Source organism: Artibeus jamaicensis, unplaced genomic scaffold, assembly GCF_021234435.1.
Source record: "Artibeus jamaicensis isolate MK-2021 breed Jamaican fruit bat unplaced genomic scaffold, CSHL_Jam_final contig_311, whole genome shotgun sequence".
NCBI lineage: Eukaryota > Metazoa > Chordata > Mammalia > Chiroptera > Phyllostomidae > Artibeus > Artibeus jamaicensis.
In genome coordinates, this window is record NW_026521717.1 from 9669014 (window position 1) to 9683548 (window position 14535).

Genomic DNA, 14535 nt, shown 5'->3' on the forward strand with positions numbered 1-14535 from the left:
AACTGAATGGAATTGCACAGGACACCGATAGCAATGAAAAGGAAACAGGGACTCAAATCAATGGAGTGGACCAGAAGAAAGCAAATAGTGGCCAAACAGAAAAGAGTCAAGAAGCAAGAATTCACAGAAATGAGGAGAGTCTTAGGAACCTCCAGGACATCTTTAAATTCTCCAACATGTGAATTATAGGGGTACCAGAAGGGGGAAAGGCACAGCCACCAGTGCAAAACTTATTTGAACAAATAATAAAGGAGAATTTCCCCAGTCTGGCAAAGGAAATAGACTTCCAGGAAATCCAGGAAGTCCAGAGAGTACCAAAGAAGTTGGACCAAAGAAGGAACACACCAAGGCACATCATAATTATATTAGCCAAAATGAAAATGGAGAGAATCCCAGAAGCAGCAAGAGATAAGGGGACAGTCACCTACAAAAGAGTCCCCATCAGACTGTCAGTGGATTTCTCAAAAGAGACCTTACAGGCAAGAAGGAGCTGGAAAGAGGTATTCCAAGTCATGAAATCCAAAGACCTACAACCAAGATTGCTCTCTCCAGCAAAACTTTCATTTAAAATGGAAGGAGAGATAAAGTGCTTCTCAGATAAGATCAAATTCAAGGAGTTCATCATCACCGAGCCCTTATTATATGAAATGTTAAAGGGACTTACCTAAGGAAAAGAAGTTAAAAAAAAACATGAACAGTGAAAGGACAGCAAACTCACAGTTATTAACAACCACACCTAAAACAAAAGCAAACTAAAAGGACAGCTAGATCAGGAGTGGAAACATAGAAATGAAGATCTCAAGGAGGGTTAGCAACAGGGGAGTGGGAGTAGGAGAAGGGGGGAGAAGGTACAGAAAATAAGTAGCATAGACAGTACATAGAAAATAGATGGGGGGCAAGAATAGTATGGGAAATACAGAATCTAAAGAACTTGAGACACATGGTCATAAACTAAAGGGGGGGTAATGGTGGGGACGGGGCGGTAGGGTGAAGAGGAATGAAGGGGGGAATAGAACAGCTGTAACAGCATAATCAATAAAATAAATTTAAAAAACAAAATGAAAAAAATTTAAAAAATGAGACTTTAGCACCAACTTACACCATACACCAAAATAAATTCAAGGTGGAGAAAATACTTAAATATAAGCCATGACACCATTAAAGTCCTAGAGGAGAACATTGGCAGGAAGATCTCAGATATTTCAAACAGCAACTTTTTTACTGATATGTCCCCTAGAGCAAGGAATATGAAGGAAAGAATAAACAAATGCGATCTCATCAAAATAAAAAGCCTCTGCGTGGTTAAAGAAAGCAGTATTAAAATAAAACGGCAACCAACTGTGTTAGAAAACATATTTGCCACTAATACCTCAGACAAAGATTTAATCTCCAAAATATACAAAAAACTCACACGGCTGCACTCTAAGAAGAGAACTAGCCCAATTGAAAAATGGGAAAATGACTTGAATAGACACTTCTCCAAGGAGGACATACAGAGGATCCAGAGACACAAGAAAAGATGTTCAATATCACTAGCTATCAGAGAGATGCAAATTAAAAGCACAATGATATACCACTTTACACTCATCAGAATGATAATCATAAACAAAGGAGCAAAAAAATGTTGGAGAGGTTGTGGGGAAAAGGAGACTCTAGTTCACTGTTGGTGGTTTTGCAGTCTGATATAACCATTATGAAAAACAGTATGGAATTTTCTCAGGCAAGTAAAAATGGACCTGCCTGTTGATCCAGCAATTCCACTGCTGGGATTATAGCAATCCTAGAAATACTGAAATACCAATCCAAAAGAACTTATTCACCCCAATGTCCATAGCAGCACAATACACAATACCAAAGTGCTGGAAGCAACCTCGGTGTCCATCAGTAAATGAATGGATCAAAAAACTGTAGTACCTTTACACGATGGAATTCTATGCAGCAGAAAGAAAGGAGCTCCTACCCTCTGCAACAGCATGGATGGAAGTGGAAAGTATTATGGTGAGTGAAATAATCCAGGTGTTGAAAGACAAATACCATATGTTCTCACCTTCGGCAGGAAGCTAAACAACAAAACTAACAAGCAAGAAAATAAAACCAAAAACACTGAAATAGAGAACAGGGGGACAGCAACCAGAGGGGAGAGGGGAGGAAATTTTAGGGGGAAAAAAGGAGGGATTTACAGGAACTAGTATAAAGGACACATGGAAAACAGCTAAGGGGTGTGGATATGGGAGGGAGGTGGGGAGCACTATATATATAAAATTTCCTCAAAAAATTGAATTTGGAAGTGTTTACCCAACCATTCCATTACTGGGCATATACTTGAAGAATCCTAAAACATTGATTGAAAAGAATGTATACACCCCTATGTTCATAGCAGTACTATTTATAATAGCCAATTACTTGAAACACACTAAAGTGTTCATCAGTAGATGAATGGATTGAAAAACTAGGAGAGCATTATACTAAGTAAAATAAGCCAGTTGGTGAAGGACAAATAAAACATGATCTCATTTTTAAGAAGAATCTGAAGAACAAAATAAAGTGATGAACAAAACAGAAACAGAGGCATGTAAACAGGGGAAAGACTAACAGCTACCAGAGAAAAGGGCAGGGCTGGGAGGAGTGGTGCAAATAAGATAAAGGTATTAGTCAAAATACATGTATGAATGACCTATGGACATGAATAACAATGTGGACATAGACTGAGGTATGTGGAGGTTGAGGGAGCAAAGGGGTAAAATGCTGGGACAATTTTAATAGAATAAACAAAAATAAAACATTTTTCTAATGAAATGACCATTAACAATAAAATATGGATCCCTGCCCAGGTGGGATGGTTTGTTGGAGCATTGTCCCATTTATCAAAAGGTTGTGGGTTCCAATTAAAAAATAGAAAAAAGACTTGAACAGACACTTCTCCAAGGAGGACATACAGAATATCCAGAGACACATGAAGAGATGCTCAATATCGCTAGCCATCAGAGAGATGCAAATTAAAACCACAATGAGTTACCATTTTACACCAGTCAGGATGGCTATCACAAACAAAGCAACAAACAACAAATGTTGGAGAGGGTGTGGGGAAAGGGGGTCCTTAGTTCACTGTTGGTGGGATTGCAGACTGGTACAACCATTATGGAAAACAGTATGGAATTTTCTCAGAAAAATAAAAATCGACCTGCCTTTTGACCCAGCAATTCCACTGCTAGGATTATATCCTAAGAATCCTAAAACATCAATATCAAAGAACCTATGCACCACAATGTTCATAGCAGCACAATTTACAATAGCCAAGAGTTGGAAGCAACCAAGGTGCCCGTCAGTAAATGAATGGATCAAAAAATAGTGGTACATATACACAATGGAATTCTATGGAGCAGAGAGAAAGAAGGAGCTACTACCCTTTGCAACAACATGGATGGAACTGGAAAGCTTTATGCTGAGTGAAATAGGCCAGGTGTTGAAAGACAAATACCATATGATCTCACCTTTAACAGGAAGCTAAACAACAAAACAAACAAGCAAGCAAAATAAAAACAAAGACACTGAAATAGAGAACAAGGGGACAGTGACCAGAGGGGAGAGGGAAGGGGATTTAAGGGGGAAAAGGGAGAGTCATTGGGAGAAGCAAATAGGAAGGACACAGGGATGAGAACTTGGGGGGGGCGGGGTGGAAATGGGAGGGAGGTGGGGAGCACGGGGGGGGGCTGGGATGGGAGAAACAGGCAAAAACTTTACTTGAAAAATAACTAAATAAAATTATTGAGGGGAAAAAAGGTTGTGGGTTCAATTCCTGGCAAGGAAACATAACTAGGCTGGGGTTTCAATCCCTGGTAGTTGGCTCATACAAGAGAAACCAATCAATATTTCTCTCCCACTTTGATATTTCTCTCTATCCATTCCTCTGGCCCTAAAAGCAATAAACAGGGGATGAAATATGGCAGTTAGGTAGTCGGGAGCAGAGCCCACTTGTCCCTGAGCTCAGCTGGAGCACCTAGTCGATCTTCTGAGAAACAGAGTGAACATCCAATGGAACCCAGCATATATGAAGTGTGAAGGCCAAAATTGTAGAGGACATTGAAAAACAGACATTCAGGAGATTACATTGGGATGGTAAGATCTTCAGGACCTGCACAGTGACCAAGGCTGCTGTGACTTCTGGCCTAGTTCCTACCACAGGATTCTTGGAGAAGAGCTAGATCACCAGTTCCCTTTACTACCAAAGCACGGAGGGCAGCATGGCACCAGGAAGGACCTGAATGCTTGACATTGCTGAGGGGAATAAAAGTGAATTGGGAGACACAAAGAGGCAGTGTTCACCTGTTGGGACCGTGGATGCCAGCTTACTCATTACCAGAGAAATTGGGGAGTCAGGTGACACCAAGAGAAGGGAGAAGAGTAGGGCTATGTCAAACCCTGACCCAATAGTCATAGTCTGGCTAGAAAGTTGGGCTGTGTGAAAAGCCAGGTGCTTGTTAAGAACAGAGGCCTTAAGCAAGAGGATTTTACTTTTTTTAAAAAGGCTCTCATTCACTGTTTAAGGAACTCTCACTCAGCAGCAGGGTAATGAGGAGGAAGGAGGAAGTGCACTGCATGGACTGTTCAGAGGGGGGCAGCAGGGCTCAGGAAGTTAGTGGTGCCAAGAGAGACTTAATTTAGTTGGGGAGTGGAACTGCCCTGAAAAGAATTTGCAAGTGCACAGCACCCAAGCCAGCAAAGAAGGAAGAGGTGAGGTGAGGTGTGAGTTGCCCCTTATCAGTGCACCACACTGGGAGGACAAGTGGTGGATTGAAGGTGCTGGCCTGATGCAGATGGACAGAGGTGGCCTACCAGTGCAGAGAGGACTGGGCTGGAAGCTGGGCAACTGTGAATACTGGTGCCCAGACCTGGCCCCCATCCTCACAAAACCACAGAAAGGAAGAAAAGCAAAACCCAACCCTCTCTGTCTGCAGTATCCAGGAAGACCAGTAAAACTTCCTAGATGCATTTAAAGTCAGCATGGTGCTTTCTTTTTTATTCCCCTTCATTTACCCCAAGTTTTTCCCAACTGGAGCTATGAAAGAACCAGAGACAGATCAACAGAGGGAGCACAAGGCTAACCCTAACAACTGAGAAAATGAGAAAAAAAATTTACTTTGATGTCCTATAGAACTTGTATTTTATTGTTTATTTGTATTATTATTTCTTATTATTTTTACTTCTTTTATTTTATTATTGTTTTTATTTCTCTTCTTTCTGTTTGGTTTCCTTAGTTTTGTTTGTTTAATTGCATTCATTGACTGATTTTTATTTTCTCTTTCATATTGTATTTTAACTTTCCTTCTTTCCCTTCAAATGTGATCCAATAATACATTACTCTTTGTTGTGTACTTTCTATTCTTGTTATTCAGATCACATATTTTCTATATTATTGTTGTCCCAGTACTATTGTAAATAACTGTTGCTCCATATAATGACATATACTGCACAGCAAACACACTGGTCTTAACCCATTTCACTGTCTTCCTGAGCATTACTAGTGTTGTGGTTAACCCTATTCTCTCTCATACTATCCTTACTTTCTGTCCTTTACTCTCACAATATCTCATCATCTAACATGAACACTTGCACAAACACTTTGTTCCCCGGATGCAGCTAACAATCCTACTCTCCTCTAATAAGAGTCTTACCTTTTTTTTTCACCTTCTATAAAAAGTGGCTAGTTGGGTGAAATATCAAAACTAATGCTTTAATTATTGAAAGGATCACCTATCTTTACTCTACTTGATGGTACTTCAAACATGAGAGAATACTCTCCTGCTATCTTAATTCATCTTGCCTTCCCCCTGCTACAATCACACACAATAGGAAGGAGCTGCAAACATCAATATACCTGCTGGAAAGGAGAATCCACAAACAAAGGAAACACCAAAAAGTAAAATCCAAATTACAACAAGAGAGCTCAGACTAACAGAAGAAAGGGCAACCCTAGATCATTTACACAAGAATATCAGAGACATCATCACTGAATAGCACAAAACTCCTACTATAGAAGTTCATCCTACAAAGACACTTAGCAAACTGGAACATCAGGAAGCACAGAAACAAACAACAATAGTCACTGAAGATGGGGAGATGAAAAAAGAACCTGCAATCAAAACGAATAGATGACTTTCCATGACAAGAACTAAACAAAATGGAGGTAACCAAACTATCAGATAATCAAAATAAGGGTTATAAAGATGCTGAAGGAACTTAAAGACAATTACAAATAACTGAGTGATAACTACATCAGCATAAAAAAAGGAAATAGAAACTATAAATAAACCCCAGGAAGAAATGAACAATAAATTTCTCAGAAAAAGACAAATTACAAGGAGTTACAAACAGGCTGGATAAAGCAGAGGATTGAATTAGCAAACTGGAAGACAACATAGAAAAAACACATACAGAGAAAGTAAAGAAAAAGAGACTCAGAAAGAATTAAGAGGTGGTAAGTAAGGGAGCTGTAAGACAAAGCAAAACATAATAATATCTATAAAATAGGGATACCAGAAGGAGAAAAAGAAGAGCAAGGGATAGAAAACCTATTTGAAAAATTAATGATGGAAAACTTTCCTAATCTGAAGAGAGAAAAAGTCAAACAAATGCTGAAAACACAGAGTCCCAATCAAGAGGAACCCAAAGAGGCCCACTTCAAGACACATCATAATTAAAATGGCAAAATTCCAAGACAAAGACAGGATCTTAAAGGCAGCAAGAAAGAAACAGCAAGTAACATACAAGGAATCCCTAATAAGACTATCCACTGACTTCTCAATGGAAATGCTCCAAGCCACAAAAGATGGCAAGAAATATTCCAAGTAATGAAAACCAGAGGCCTAGAACCAAGACAACTTTATACAACAATGCTCTCAATTAAATAAAGGCCAAATAAGAAGTTTCCCAGACAAAAGAAGTCTAAAAGAATACATCTCCACCAAACCAGCTCTGCATCAGATGCTAAAGGGACTGCTTCAAGAAAAGGAAGGAAAAGACTGAGAGAGAAAGAAACACAGGTATAATAAAATGGCAACAAATAAGTACATAACAAGAATAACCTTGATAAAATGGTAAATGAACTAAATGCTTCAATCAAAAGACATAGAATAGCTAAATGGATAAAAAACCACGACTCACATATATGCCTCCTACAAGAGACCCAAATCAGGACAAAAGACCTACACAGACTGAAAGTAATGGGCTAGAAACAAATTTTTAAAGAAAACAGACAGGAAAGAAAACCCGAGGCAGGACTTCAAGTAAGATATTGACAGCAACAGAATTACTCTAGGGGATTTCAAAACCGCACTGTCAAAAATTAACAGATCTTCCAAACAAATATCAACAAATGTATTGTGGCATGGAACAATGTCCTAGATCAATGAAGTTAACTGATATATATATAGAGCCTTTCATATCACAGAATTAAAATACACATTATTTTTGAATGCACATGGAACATTTTGAAAGATAGACCACATGATAGGACACACAAAAAACCTCAACAAATTTTAAAAAATTGAATCATATCAAGCATTTTCTCTTACCACAGAAACTGAAACTAGAAATCAACCTCAAAGAAAATTAAAAATACTCAAATTCATGAAGATTGAATGTCATGCTATTAAACAATAAATGGGTCAAGAATGAGATCAAGAAAGAAATCAAAAAGTTTCTGGAAACAAATGAAAATGAACTCACAACAACTCAAAACTTATGGGACACAGCAAAAGCCAACCTTAGATGGATGTTAATAGAGATACAGGCTGACCTGAAAAAAAATAGAAATATTTCAAATAGACAACCTAACACTACAGCTACAAGAACTCAAGGAAAAACAATGAAGACTGCCCAGAGCAAGTAGAAGGAAGGAAATAACCCAGATGAGAGCAGAATTAAATGACACAATTCTAAGGATCAATAAATCCAGGAGCTCATTAAAAAAGAGAGAGAGACAGACAGAGGATCCAAATAAATACAGTCAAAAATGCAAGAGGAGAGATTGAAACTGATACCACAAAAAACCACAGGATTGTAAGAAATTACTATGAAGAACTATAAGCCAAAAATTTGAAAACCTAAGTGAAATGGAGAAGTTTCTAGAAAAATATAATCTTCCAAAACTCAATGAAGAAGAAACATAAAGCCTGTACACACCAATAACAGCTGACGAAATTGAAGCAGGAATCAAAAAACTCCGAACACACAAAAGCCCTGGACCAGACATTTTTACAGAGGAATTCCACAAAGCATATAAGGAAGAGCTAACCCCTATCCTTCACAGACTATTCCAAAAACACCAAGAAGATCAAAGACTCCCAAACTCTTTTTATGAAGCCATGATCATCCTAATCCCAAAATGAGACAAAGACATAACAAAGAAAGAAAACTTCAGGAAAATATTGCTGTGAACATAGATGCTAAAATTCTCAACAAAATATTTCTGAACCACATACATCAATACATTAAAAAATCATACACCATAATCAAGTGAGATTCATCCCATGTATGCAAGGATTGTACAATATTTACAAATCAATAAATGTAATATATCACATTATCAAGAACAAAGACAAAAATCATATGATCATATTAATAGATGTAGAAAAAGCATTTGATAAGGCACAGCACCCATTTATGATAAAAACACTCAGCAAAGTGGGAATAGAGGGAGCATTCCTCAATATAATTAAGACCATATATGAGAGACCTACAGCAAACATCATACTCAATGTGCAAAAACTAAAAACTTTCCTATTAAGTTCAGGAACAACAAAAAGTTGTCCACTTTCACCACTTCTACTCAACATAGTATGCAAGTCCTAGCCACAGTAATCAGACAAGGAAATGAAATAAAAGGCATTCAAATCAGAAAAGAGGAAACAAAACTGTCATTGTTTGCAGATGACATAGTAGTGAATATAGAAAATCATATAGGCTCCACAAAAAACTGCTCAACCTAAGAAATGAATTTGGCAAAACAGCAGGATACAAAGTCAATATTCAGAAATCAGTGGCATTTTTGTACACCAACAAGGAAATATCAGAAACAGAAATCCAGAGGAAAATCCCATTTGATATAGCAACAAGAAAAATAAAATACTTAGGAATAAACCTAACTAAGGAGGTAAAAGGCCTGTACTCGGAAACCTACACAACACTGAAGAAAGAAGTGAAGGAAGACACAAACAAATGGAAACATACACCATGTTCATAGATAGGAAGAATTAACATCATCAAAATGTCCACACTACCCAAAGCAATTTATAGATTCTATGCAATACCTATTAAAGTACCAATGCCATATTTTATAGATATAGAACAAACACTTCAAAATTTTATATGGAATCATAAATGGCCCTGAATAGCTGCAGCAATTTTGAGAAAGAAGAGGAAAGTAGGAGGGATCAAAATACCTGATATCAAACTATGTTAAAGGTAACTTTAATAAAAATATCCTGGTACTGACATAAGAACAGACACATGGACCAAAGGAACCAGAATAGAGAGCCCAGAAATAAACCCAAGTCTCTACCATCATTTAATATTTGACAAGGGAGCAGCAGCATAGAATGGAGCAAAAATAGCCTCTTCAAAAAATGGTGTTGGGAGAGCTGGACAGCTACATGCCAAAAAAAAAAAAAATTCAAGCACCGAGTTACACAATACATGAAAATAAATTCAAGGTGGATAAAAGATTTAAATATAAGTTGTGACATCATAAAAGTCCTAGAGGAGAACATAGGCAGGAAAATCTCAGATATTCCATGAAGCAATTTTTTTCACTGATATGTCCCCTAGAGCAAGGGACATAAAGGAAAAAGAATTAACAAATAAAATAAAAACAAAATAAAAATAAAAACTTCAAAACAAAAAAAATTCTGCATGGCTGAAGAAAACAGCATTAAAGTGAAAAGAGAACCAACCATATGAGAAAATATATTTGCCCATGATACCTCAGACAAGGGTTTGATCTCCAAAATACATAAAAACTCACATGATTTCACTCCAAGAACACAAGGGCAAAGGACTTGAACAGACACTTCTCCAAGGAGGGCATACAGAGGATCCAGAGACGTATGAAAAGATGTTCAGCATCACTAGCCATCAGCGATGCAAATTAAAACCACAGTGAAATACCGCCTTACACCAATCAGAATGGCCATCATAAACGAAGCAACAAACAACAAGTGTTGGAGAGGTTGTGGAGTAAAGGGAACCCTAGTGCACTGCTGGATGGATTAGAGACTCATGCAGCCAGCATGAAAAACAGTATGGAATTTCATCAGAAAACTAAAACTTGAACTGCCTTTTGACCCTTCAGTTCCACTGCTGAGAGTATACCCTAAGAGCCCTGAAACACCAATCCAAAAGAACCTATGCACCCCAATGTTCATAGCAGCACAATTTACAGTAGCGAAGTGCTGGAAGCAACCTAGGTGCCCATCAGTAAATGAGTGGATAAAAACACTATGGTACCTTTACACAATGGAATTTTATTTAGGAGAAAGAAAGAAGGTATTCCTACTCTTCGTGACAGCATGAATGGAACTGGAGAACATTATGCTCAGTGAAATAAACCAGGTAGCAAAAGACAAATACCATATGATCTCACCTTTAACTGGAACATAATCAACAAAACAAACAAGCAAGCAAAATATAAACAGAGACATTGAAATTGAGAACAGGCTGACTGTGACCAGGGGCAAGAGGGGAGGGAATAATGGGGGGAAAGAGTGGAGGGTTTACAGGAACAATTATAAAGGACACATGGACAATAACAAGGGGGGGGTGGAAACAAGAGGAGGAAGCGGGGAGAGCTGGGGTGGTAGGGAGGGGTGGAGAAAAGGCAGAAAACTGTACTTGAACATCATGAAAAATATTTTAAATAAATAAATACTCTTTTTTTGCACTTTTCTTTTTGCTATTCTGATTGGTTGATTTCAGTAGTCTTACTTTCCATCTTCTTAGTCACCTATCTGTTCTGTATTAGCTAATAGGATGTTGATTCCTTCTAGTGTCGTTTTCATTGTAGTTTTTCTATTTTTGAGCTCTGCTTGCTTCTTTATTATATACTTTCTAACTCTTTGTTGAAGTTCACTCTAAATTTTTCTATTCCACTTGCAGATTTAGTGATCTTTCTTATTACCATTTTTCTTTTTCTTTAGCAGGCAAATTAATGATCTCTTTCATTATGTTTTTTTCTGGAAATTCTTCTTGTTCCTTCATTTGAAAGATATTATTTTGTCTTTTCATTTTGTGTGAATTTCTTTTTGTTTACATTACCTAAACAATATAACTATCTCTCCCATTCTTGAAAAAAGTGGTCTTTTGTAGAAACAGTCACTATGTAGGTTATGGGTACTGGGAGGTTTCAACAGGCCAGTTTGAGCCAAGAAGGTCCCTATGGCTTCTGAGGCTTTGGCCTCCTGAGCTAGAGTGGCTCTGGGTGATAAAGCTAGGTGCATGTAATAATTCACTGTTAATCCTGCTTGATCTTTTTGTTTGGGGCTGAAACAGGATCAGGAAATCAGAGAGTGCACTATAATGACCTTGCAGGTAGGCCAGAGCACTGGACAGATTGTAGCCTATCTGTCCTATCCTATCAAGGTGGAGAGGGATGTAAACAGTCATGTTCACCAGACCCTCTAACCCTACAAATTTTCTGCAATTTCCAGAGAGCCCCCACTGCTCCCTAACCTTCTCTATATAGTCTTTTTTAAATTTTGTTATACAGAAAGTGGTCTTGTGTAGAAGTGACTTCTGTATATGGTGGGTATTTCCCCAGGCCAATTGAAGCCAGGTGAATGCTTTCAGCATCTGGAACACTAACATGCTTGGCTGGAGTGACTCCAGGTAATTAGGCCAAGTGTGTGTAGCAATGCCCTGCTGATCCTGCTTTCTCCCTTTGTTCAGAGCTTAGATGGACTCTGGGAGTGTTATCTGGAAATGCACTGCCGTAATCTTGCAGGTAAGCCAGAACACCGAGATAGAGCCCTCACCTGCCCTATCAAGTTGGTGGAGGATATAAACAATGGTGCTCACCAGCACCTTCAATACCATAAAGTTTCTATAGGTTCCTACTTTCTCTATTCTGTTTGTTTTTCTCTGTTGTTCGGAATCCATTCACTCAGCCCTTGATTGTCTCTTAGGAGTAATTGCTAAATATGCAGGTATATATTCAGTGTGCTTGTGGGAGGGGGAGAGTTCAGCACACTTTTCACTTTTATGCTGCTTCTATCCTCTAAGTTTTTAGAGTATTTTAAAGGGAACAAAAAGTGTCTAGTCATTAAATCTCTGACCCCCCTATCCACCTGCCTCACATCCACCTTTTCCCCTCTGCTATGGCAACATTGTATGTCACACACATTGCAATAGATTCTGGAAAATGTGAAAATCCAGTTTGTGAAAATCATCTAGCCCTTTACATCTTTCTTAGGGGATGGATTATGAAGGATAGAAAGAACAGAAAGATAATGGAACTATGTCAAGTTCCTCTGAGGTAGCAACACAGCAGGGTTCCCAGGGTACAGCAAACTTTCAATGACCAGATCCCAGTCTCAAGCTGTGCAGTCTCCCTGGAAGTATCACTAATTATTGTACCCTGAGTTGGCAATAAGGGGAAGATCACTGTTTTGACACCCTGAGGTTTAAATTGGTTTAAATCTCGGTTCAGGCCCAAGAGGGAAAACCCCAGAGAGTAATCAGAGCTTGCTGGAGTCCCTTTCTCCAAGTTTTGGTGTCCTCTCTGAAGATTGTCCCTAAAAAAAAAAAAAAAACTGACATCCTGGAAGAAGCCCACTTCCTCCATAGGAGTTTTTCCATTTTTGCTTACAGAAACCTTCACCATGACAGCCTCGCCAAGAGACAACACAGGAAGTACAGCTTTCATTTAAGTAAAAGACAGAAAACTGTACTTGAACAATTAAATGAGTAAATAAATAAAAACTATAATGGATAAATGAACATTTACACAATGGGATAGTACACAGCAGAGAGAAATATGAGCTCCTACCCTTTGCAACAGCATGTATAGAACTAGAGAGCATTATACTAAGTGAAATAATCCAGGTGGTGAGGAACAAATACCATATGATCCCACCTTTAATTGGAACCCAATCAACAAAACAAAGAAGCAAGCAAAATATAACCAAAGACACTGAAATGAGAACAATCTCACAGTAACCAAAAGGGAGGTGGGAGAGGATAATGGGAAGAAGGGGGGAGGGTTTTCAGGAAAAACTAAAAGGACATGTGGACAAAACCAAGGGGGAATGGAAGTGGGAGAGGGAGGTAGGGATGGCTAGGGTTGGGGAAAATGGTGGGGGGTAAATGCGGACAACTGTAATTGAACAACAATAAAATAATTTTTAAAAGGAAAAAAAAGAAGCATCCAAAGAGAATATGTATTAGGGAAGGAAGTCAGAGACAGAATAGAATAACCTTTGGTGGGGAGGGGAAACACCAAATTGAAAAGAACAGGAAACGAAAGACATATGACATGTGAGGAGGTTACAAAATTGGAAAAGTTATGAGGGAAAAGTAAATCCTTTATTCTCTGAAATTCTTTATAATTGCCATTCCACTGGTGTGGGAGAAAAGCTACTCTCAATTCAGTTTAGTAGTTCCCAAACTTGTCTGCATGTTAGATCACCTATGATCTTTAACAATTTTTTTTAATATTAAATTTTATTTAGTTACTTTTCAAGTACATTTTTTTTTATCTATTTCTCCCATCCCACCCGCCCCCCGCCCGGTCGCCCCCCTCTCTCCCATTCCCCCCCCCAGTCCTCATCTCTGTGTCTTTCATACTTGTTCCTCAAAATCCCTCCCCCTTTTTCCCCTTAAGTTCCCTTCCTTCTCCCCTCTGGTCGCTGCCCACTTGTTCTCTATTTCAGTGTCTTTGTTTTTATTCTGTTTGCTTGTTTGTTTTATTCTTTAGCTTCCTGTCAAAGGTGAGATCATATGGTATTTGTCCTTCAATGCCTGGCCTATTTCACTCAGCATAATGCTTTCCAGTTCCATCCATGTTGTTGCAAAAGGTAGTAGCTCCTTCTTTCTCTCTGCTGCATAGAATTCCATTGTGTATCTGTACCACAATTTTTGGATCCATTCGTTTACTGATGGGACCTAGGTTGCTCCCAACTCTTGGCTATTGTAAATTGTGCTGCTATGAACATTGTGGTGCATAGGTTCTTTGAAATTGATGTTTTAGGATTCTTGGGGTATAATCCTAGCAGTGGAATTGCTGGGTCAAAAGGTAGGTCAATTTTTATTTTTCTGAGAAAATTCCATACTGTTTTCCATAATGGTTGTACCAGTCTGCAATCCCACCAACAGTGAACTAGGGACCCCTTTTCCCCCAAAACTGTCCAACATTTGTTGTTTGTTGCTTTGTTTTGATAACCATCCTGACCGGTAGAAAGTGGTATCTCATTGTGGTTTTAATTTGCATCTCTCTGATAGCTAACGATATTGAGCACCTCTTCATGTGTCTCTGGATATTCTGTA